This window comes from Desmodus rotundus, chromosome 3 (assembly GCF_022682495.2).
Source record: "Desmodus rotundus isolate HL8 chromosome 3, HLdesRot8A.1, whole genome shotgun sequence".
NCBI classification, from domain to species: domain Eukaryota; kingdom Metazoa; phylum Chordata; class Mammalia; order Chiroptera; family Phyllostomidae; genus Desmodus; species Desmodus rotundus.
Window position 1 is genome coordinate 98,797,257 of NC_071389.1, and position 9,226 is coordinate 98,806,482.

The following is a 9,226-nucleotide window of genomic DNA, read 5'->3' on the forward strand; positions in this document are numbered from 1 at the left end:
TACCAATGTTTTGAACTCTGCATCTGATTTATTGGCTATCTCTTCATTGCTTAGTTCCATTTTTGGAGCTTTGATCTGTTCTTTCATTTGGACCATATTTTTTTGTCTCAGTGCTCCCATTACATTTTAAGGGGCAGAGTCTTGGGTATTCACCAGGATGAGGCATCCCACCTCGCTGTGCTGTGGCACTGTATGTGGGAGCGGGGTCAGAGAGGGAACAATGAGGCTTGCTCAGCTCTAGGCAGGCTTTCAGTTACTTCCCCCACTACCCACAAGCAAATTGGGCCCTTCTGGTGCTTATTCCCAGGTGGGTGGGTTTGTGTACATTCTAGGACCCTGTGGGTCTCTCAAATGAACTCTCCTGTGAGTCTGCGAGTTTCTCCCACCCCCGCAATCACCACAGGTTTTTACAGCCAGAGGTCTTGAGGCTTTATTTCCCCACACTAGAACCCTGGGTTGAGTGGTCTGTCTTGCTCCCTGGTTGTTCCTCCTGGTTTATCCGCATGCAATTGTGGGACCACCTGGTCCAACAGCTGCTGCCTCGCCCACCCACTCCTTCAGCTGCGTCCTTGCTGTGTGTCCTGTCTGTACCTGCTGCCCATCTCTGCCCCTCCTACCAGTCTGAATGAATGTTTCTTCTTTAACGCCTTGGTTGTCAGACTACCATACAATTCAATTTTCTGGCAGTTCTGGTTCTTTTTTGTTTTTAAATTTGTTATCGTCCTTCTTTTGGTTGTGCAAGGATGCAAAGTATATCTACCTATACCTCCACCTTCACTAGAAGCAAAAAGCTATGTTTTGGAACCAGTTTTCAAGTGGCAAGTCTTTATTTTTTCTGGAGATGAGAGAGTTTAAAATGAAGCCTCCTAATGCTCATTATATCTTTAAGTTATTAGCATTTAACAGAAATAGTAGCCACCCGCCCATAGAGACAAGCTGAACAATCCAAACTGAACGCAGGCAACATTCCATTCTTTCATTCAATTAACATTCATCAATTATTTGGGGTATAGGGCTTAGCAATTAGAGGTCAAGAAATGGAATACTATGTGCGACTGTGACACCATAAGATACAGGTTGTGAGGGTAAAAGGTGAGAGCAAAATGCTAGTGATGTGGTTAAAGCCCACTTTCAACAGAGATAAAAAAATTTTAAGGACCACCTGCCCCTTTACTGAAAATTTTATAATAGGGACTATACATTTAAATTTTTATTAAGAGCTAATAAGTGGAAAACACTATGGGTGTTTTATGAGAGAAGAAATATTCATATATCTTACCTAGAACAATTTATAAGTTACTAGGAAGCTATCACAGAAATGTAAATCAAAGCCACATTGAGATACCCTTTCATACTAATAGTAGCAGGCTGACAGCTCTTGGGGAGAGGGATTGGGAGTGGAGAGTTGGAGCAAAAAAGAAAAAGAACTCACAGACACAGACAACAGTGTGGTGACTGTCAGATGGGTGGAGATGGAAGAGGGGATGGGGAAACAAAGGGTAGTGGGAAAAATACATTAAAAATGAACTATTAAAAAATACCAAGTCTTAGCAAGGAGGTGGAAAAAGTTGAACCTTCATGCTCCACTGGTTGGGATATCAAATGGTGTAGCTGTTTTAGAAAGCAGTCAGGCAGTTCTTCAAAAAGTTAAGAGTTACCTATGACACAACAGTTCCATTCCTAGAAGTATACCCAAGAGAAACACTCACATGTGCTCACAGAAAAACATTTTCATAGCAGTATTACCCAAGCAGTAGTACAGCCTTAAAGCACCCAAATGTCTATCAGCTGATAAACTGATAAGCAACCTGTGGTATATCCACACAAGGAAAATATTATTCAGCCAAAAGAAGCAATGAAGTAATGACACATACTGCAACATGGATGAACCAGGAAAATATGCTAGTGAAAAGTCAATCAGAGCAAACCATATATTATATCCTTCCTTTTACATGAAATGTCCAGAACAGGCAAATCTACAGAAACGGATAGATTATTGGCTGTCTAGGGCTAGAGGGAAGGGAAATAGAGGAGAAGTGTGGAGTACTGACAATGGGTAGAAGTGTGGTAGGCAGTTAGACAGCAGAACAAGGGTGATGGGCCAGGTACAGAAGGTCACCAGGGCATAAAGCCCCAGGTGCCTAGCAACAGGCAAAACTGGGAAAACAAGGACCTCGTTCCCAGGGTAACCTTTCCTCCCCTAGCATATCACACACAGGTTGTTGGTTTGGACCACTCTGACCTTTCATACGGTTAGTCATGTGGTTTAGATTCACCTGAACTTTCCTACCTAAAGACAAAGCTAGGCCTCAGTTGTGTTTCAGCTCCAGCCCCAGAAAAGCAACAAGACCAGACAAATTTGGCAATGGCTGCCTGCGGACCAGTTGCACTGACTAATGACCCCCCCCCTTCAACCCCCTTCCCCCCCTGCACCGAGCAATCAGTGGAGACCATGATGCTAAAAGGACATACCTGGAAATTGATGAATATTCTATAGAAATACTTCCCTGGGACCTCTCCTAAGATTTCCACCCTTAAAAGCCCTTAGGATGGAGGACCCAGCAGGGGTCTCCCTTCCAGGAGTAGGACGCAGCCTTCCTCCTCCCCCATTTCTTCCCCCAAAGTGCTTTACCTTCCTCTCTCCTAAGCTCCAAATGCCCTTCTTTTGCCTCTGTAACTTATTCCCTGAGCCCATTTCTTCCACCACCCACTTCTACCTCTGTGACGTTCTAAATAATTTTTTTCTTACACTGTGAGTCTTAGGTCTGAATTCTTTCCTAGTCAAAACTCAAGTGCCCAGGTTGCTGAACCAAGGTCTGGTCTGGACCCACCCGTCTTAATACCTGGTGCTGCTCTTGCCACCACTAACAAAAGGTTCCTTTTGGGGGTGATAAAAATATTTTAAAATTTATTGTGATGATGGTTGTACAACTCTGAAAATATTGAAGTACAAGTCTGTACATATTAAAAGGGTGACTTGTATGAGATGAAATGTCTCAATAAAGCTGTTATTAAAAAATTTAAGGAAGAAGATAAAACAATTCACTCTAACACACAGAGCAATGAAATAAAATGTTTAAGTGGCAGAAACTGAAAAGTTATGTGATTGCAGATACCCTAATTTTACGTCTGGCCAGGATGTGGTAAAGTAGTTGAAGGCTTCACAGAAGATGTGTGAGTAGGAACTGACTGGTAAGGGTAGAGAAAACACACTCCCAGACCAAGATTAATAAGATTAATATAGAAATGTGGTAATCACTTATTTCACCTTTTCATAGTTAAAAATAAAAACCCTACAATTTTCAGAATTTTGGAGCTTCCATTTTTTACCTGCTCCTAAACTGATAAAAGAAAATACATTTTAATCCTCCAAGAACAGTCTTATCTAAGAATATAGCTGCACAATTTAGCAATTCAGAACAAGGAATTTGAAATCAGATGTGCCTGGGTAGAAGCCTGACTTCATACTTCTAATTAAGCTAGGTAACTTTCAGTAAGTTCATTAACTTCTGGAAGCTCCCCTCTCCCCATTTCCATAAAGAACGAGGTTCTCACAGATCTATTATAGGATAAAGAGAAACAGTGTACATTAACAAAGGATTTAACAAGCCTATGACAGTCACAGATATCCAACAAGCAGGAACCATTTCAGCATGTTCAGCCCAGCAATCTGTTGGATTTATATGCTCCCCAAATGTCAGTTGTGTTGCACACACCCAGTGCCCTCTCAGAGACCCCAAAGCAGAATCAGCACTTTTTGGGATTCCTTCCAAGATTCTACTCATACAAAAGGTCAGTGAACAAGAGAGACTTTACTAAAGGTTTCATTAGGGAGAGAGAGGAGGGTGCTTAAATCATATGTGAACAACAAACATAGTCTAAGTCATTATCTGATAGTTTAGTTCAAAGACCTGCCAGGGAGCAGAGCACAGTTTCTTCCAACCCCTTCCTTACATGGCACTATGGCCAGTGTAAGGTCAAGTCCTCCAGTATATTAGGAAGAAGTCAACTCTGCTCTGGCTGCTCCTTCCAAAGGCCCTCTAGCTATAGGGCCCAAAGAGAAGACAAGTTAGTTAACAACTATCTTTTGTTACTCGAAAATGCTCTGAAGAATCCTCCCCAAGTATTTCTCATTAAAAACAAAACAAAACAAATAATCCCAATGCTTTCCCTAGGAGAAAATGAAGAATAAAGTATTTCTTCAACAAGTACATCAAAGTTGCAGATATCTATAAGAGCTACTGATACAACCAGTGATTTGATATTTATAACAGGAAATAAAAAGATGAAAATTCATCTATTGTTTCATTATACTTAAAAGTATTAGTTATATTTAGCTATTAGGCTGAACCATGTGACCACTAACAAATCCAAATTACACCATGAACCCAAGCTTAATTAATAAACATAAAAGCATAACATTTAGTTTATAGAAAGAAAATAAAAATAAATACTATTTCATAAATTTGCCGACAATAATACTAGTTAAGAATTTTAAGTTTGATTTAAATATTACTTGAAGGACTACACACTTGCCATTATTCCTCAAACTGGAACCACTAAGCTAGAATGCAGATGTGTGTGTATCAAGTGAAACACTTAACCAACTCCACAAGAACAAAAGACAGGAAAGAAACCTTATCCCTCCTTTATACTTTTACTGTTGCAGAGAACTAATAGGACCCCAAGGATGGCTAGAATTAAAACCCTGGTTTCCTGATTCCAAATGCATTTATTTTCTAAATCTTAGAAATAAAGTACAACAGCAGCTGGACACAAAAGTAAATCACAGCAGCTAAAAATCCAAAATTTCTTATATTCCAGTTGCCTAAATAAATATAACTATTCCCAGCAAGTAAATATCACAGAATCATGAACATGTCTGTCATTACAACCTAAATATGTTACAAATTCACTATATGGAGATTTATATACTATTCAAAAAATTAAACTCACAAATATGATACATTTTTAACACAAACCCTCCCTTATATTGAGTCATAATTCCCCTCCCTTTAAATGTTACTCTTTAGTTTGAGAAGTTCTCAGTTCTCGTTTGCATTTCATTTGACAAAATGACAGGTCTTCAGGCAAGAGCATGAGATTTGAGATGGAGATTCAAACCATAGACTTTCCACAAAATCCTAAAATATTATATTTAAAGGATCTATAAATATATGGCAACTCAGTGGTTCTTAATGGGGATGACTCTACCCTCAGGGGACATTTGACAATGTCTTGAGACAAATTTTGGTTGTCACTGTGGGAGCAGGTAGGAAGTGGGTTACTAGCCTCTAGTGAACAGAGAGCAGGATGCTGCTAAATGCCCTATCATGCATGTAACAATCTTTACCAAAAGAAATATCCAGTCCAAAATTTAATGGTGCTGAGGTTGAGAAACTATAGGAACTAGATTCTAGTCTAACAGATAAAGAAAATAAAGACAGAACTAATGCTTATGTGTTCTGACTCCTAAGTTATACTACTTCCAGTAAAGTTAGAGGATAAAGAAAATAAAGAAAAGACTCTCTCATTTGTAGTTTTTTGAAACTCAGTCTACTTATTAGTTACTTGTTCTTTGCCAGTAAAACTAAGCATCCTCCTCCTCCAAAAAAATAAAAATTCTCCTGGAAAACCTTTCTTTCCTGACCAGAGGGGAGGGGGCAGATAACAGAGGAGAGAAGAGGAAGGGTAAAGGAACATGTGTAAAGGCCCCATGGACAAAGACAAGGGTGGGGGAAGGGGTACAAGGAGGATGGTGGGTAGGGCAGGGGAGAGTAATGGGGGGAAAGTGGGGACAACTGTAATTGAACAACAATTTAAAAAAAAAAAACTTCTTTCCAAAACTCAGTGCTATTCAACACATTTTTGGTTGCCTGCTTCTGAAAGACAATTAGGATGGTAGAATGTACAGCACAATGGGACACCTTCAAGAATATGAAATCCTACAAAGATATGAAGGATAATGCAGTAGGGTCACCTAAAAGAACTGCACAGAGAGAATTCACTCAGTTTTGGATAAATGCCTGCTCTTGAGCCTTAGACAACTTTCATCTTTTATTACTGTGCAGTGAAAGCTAAACAGCTTTCTACTAGGATATAATAGTTCTTTGTAGAGTAGAAAACAATGTAAATTTCAAACATATTTTCTTCTGGGAACTGTACAGTAAAGAAGTTTACCCCAAAGAGAGGTAATAAATATCTTTGTTCAGAACTTGGGTCATCATACCAAGATCTTAGGGTAGAACCAGTCATTCAACGATAGTCTTAAGGGTTGGGTTGGACATATCAGATAGAGACAGAAAGACCATGTGACTTAGGATGGGTACTTTAGGTCATGCACTATCAGTCGACCTGGATGCTGAGTTCAACCACGTGGATACTTGATAAATCATGCCTATGTAATAAAGTTCCAATTAAAAAAAAGAAAAGAAAGAAACCCTGAACAGCAAAGTTTGGTAACACTTTCCTGGTTGGCAAGGTGTGTTATCACACATCAATGACAGGAAGGTAATGCAGTGAGAAAACAATGGAAGCTCTGCACTTTGGAACCCTCCCAGATTCTGCCCAAAGCATCTCCACTTGGCTGATATTTATGTGTATTCTTCCCTAATAAACCATAACTAAAATGACTTTCAGTGAGTTCCATGACTCCTTATAGCAAATTATCAAAGGTATGGGTGGTTCTGAGACCCACCCCACAAACTTGCAGTTGGTGTAAGAAGTGAGGATGGTCTTGGGGACTATGCCCTCAAACTATGTTTGACTAACTCTGGGCAAGAAGATGGGTTTTTTAACCAGTGCAAATCTGAGTATGTTTAGTATCTTGCCTTGTGTTGTTTTTTTCCCTTAGAGTGGCTGTGACCTCTGACTTGCTTCTAAACAACAGAACATGGCAAAGGTGAGATGACATACATGTGATTATATGTGCATGATTACTATAAAGGCTGTACTGTCCATCTTTCTGGAAGACTATCTCCCTTTCTAGCTGTGAAGAAGCAACCTGCCTTGTTAGGAGCTGCCTGATGGAAGAGACCACATTACAAGGAACTAAGGGCGGCCTTTGGCCAACATCCAGCAAGACAATTAGGCCCTTAGTCCCACATTCTGCAAGGATCTATGGCCAACAACCACATGGGCTCACACATGGATCCTTTACTTTACTCAACTCTTGTAGTGAGGGTGCAGCCCTAGTCAACAACTTGATTACAGCTTTCAGGTAACATCCTGAGCCAGAGAACCAAGCAAAGCCATGCTAGACTCCTGACCCACAGAAACTGTGAGATAATAAGTGTATGTTATTTTAAGCCATTAATGAACATCAATAACTCATACAATAGACAAACAATGGTATTCTTCAGGAATGCAACATTAGGGAGATATTTCTAATATTAAAATAAGATCATAACACTTACTGGCAAAAAAAAAAAAAATCTTTCAGTGGTCCCTCACTGGCTACAGAATAAAGCCCAAACACCTTAGCAAAGTAAAAAACAATCCCCTTAATCTGACCTCTAGTCCTCTGTCTGATCTCTACTTATGGGACACCGCCTCACCACCTCTCTCTATCCCTTCAAGCTCCAGCCATATACAACTAATAAATTTTCTCAATTATTTACCCTCCCCACTTAGGTGATGCTCCCCTTCCTAGAACATCTCACCCTCGGCCACCATCCCCACTTGTCACCCATTTTCTCTACTTATGTCAGTGTGGTATAGCCTCTGTGGTCTCACCCTCTCTCAGGCTATCACAGCCTGCACATTTCTGTGTACCAGGTTTCACTGTGCATTCTATGATTTGTTTGCTGCCCTTCCTGCTGATTTACTAAAAAGGGGAGAAACTGAACTTTTCTCATCTGTGCTTATTTTGTCTGTAGTTCTGGCAGAGAACTGGTGCTCAGTAAACTATTACTAAATGAATGAATGCCAGTAGAATTGTATTCCTGGTCATAACTCTTCAAAGAAAGATATTATAATCCACAAAGTAATTTTTTGTAGTACAAAGTATCAAACTATATATACCATTAGTAAAACTATTAATCTCTAACATTCTCTAAATCTGACATTTAACACCTACCCAGTTCACCTCTCTACATTCCATTAAACTTGCCAAGCAATGTGAAAACAAATCAGTATCTTCTGTCCATAATTAGATATTTTCAATGTCTTTAAAAAGTTTATTGTACCCTTAAAGCCATAAAATTGACAATTTATATCAACCAAACCCCCAAAATATCACAACTGAATTTTAAAAAATTCTCATTTAAATAAAAGCATGAGTATTCAAGCCTTAGTTTATTCAAGCTTTAATTTGAAAGGACCTTAAACCAGTTTTGAATATAAAAAGAGAACAAATTAGTATTCTTTCCTTTTCTATTTTTAAATATTTATCCATATTTATATTTACTGATTTTTGGCTTAGAGGAGAAATGTTATCTTGATTGCTAAAAGTACCAAAGCATGATAAAGATAAATTTAATATTAAATATTTATAGTTTCCTTAACTTAGCTAACAAAAATATCTTTTTATTATCAAATCCAAAATTATAAATCAAATCTACTTTTTAAAGGCTGATTCTGACACTGGATTATTTTATACATAACTAGTACAAAGGGGAGGGAATCCCAAATGACTAAACTATAAAATAATGTGCTAAAACTAATTTTTACATTGAATTATAGTCTAAAACAATATTTTCACTCCTAATAAAAGTGGACCATAGACTATGCTTTGGTTTGCTGTATTATTTCATTAAAAAAAAAAAAACAAAAAAAAACAAATGATGTTTTATCTCCTGTAAAAACATTAAAATGAAAAGCATAATTTTAGAACTATGTCATCTTCATAAGCTAATATTCACAAAAACATTAGTGTTGATTTTATAAGGTAAAAATAACACAAACTTACAATAATTAGTAGAAACGGAGTGAACACAACAATTACAAATATTTTAAGCACAGTTCCTTGTACAACACACTACATTTCACCCTAGAGAAAGAATGTTGTTGGCAAAGATCTCTACCACATGGAAACTGCTTTTAAAGCTGTTGAGCCCTGAAATTCTGCTCAGCAGTTTGAAATCAATCCACAGCTTTCCTCATTCACCCTCCCACTTGGGGCTTATGCACAGATATGAACATCTATTGAGGAAAACCACAAAAAAAATTTCAAAACAGATACAGTCATAGGCTTTTCCCCTGAAATATTATTTTAAATATCATTTGT

The 9,226-nt window shown here is 38.3% G+C and overlaps 1 protein-coding gene across 3 annotated transcripts in view; it reads right to left on the minus strand.

Annotated features, from left to right (window-relative positions):
• The window catches only part of CENPP (centromere protein P), a 306,566-nt gene that overhangs the window by 212,134 nt on the left and 85,206 nt on the right, over positions 1-9,226 (minus strand). The gene's annotated exons all lie outside the window — the stretch shown is intronic.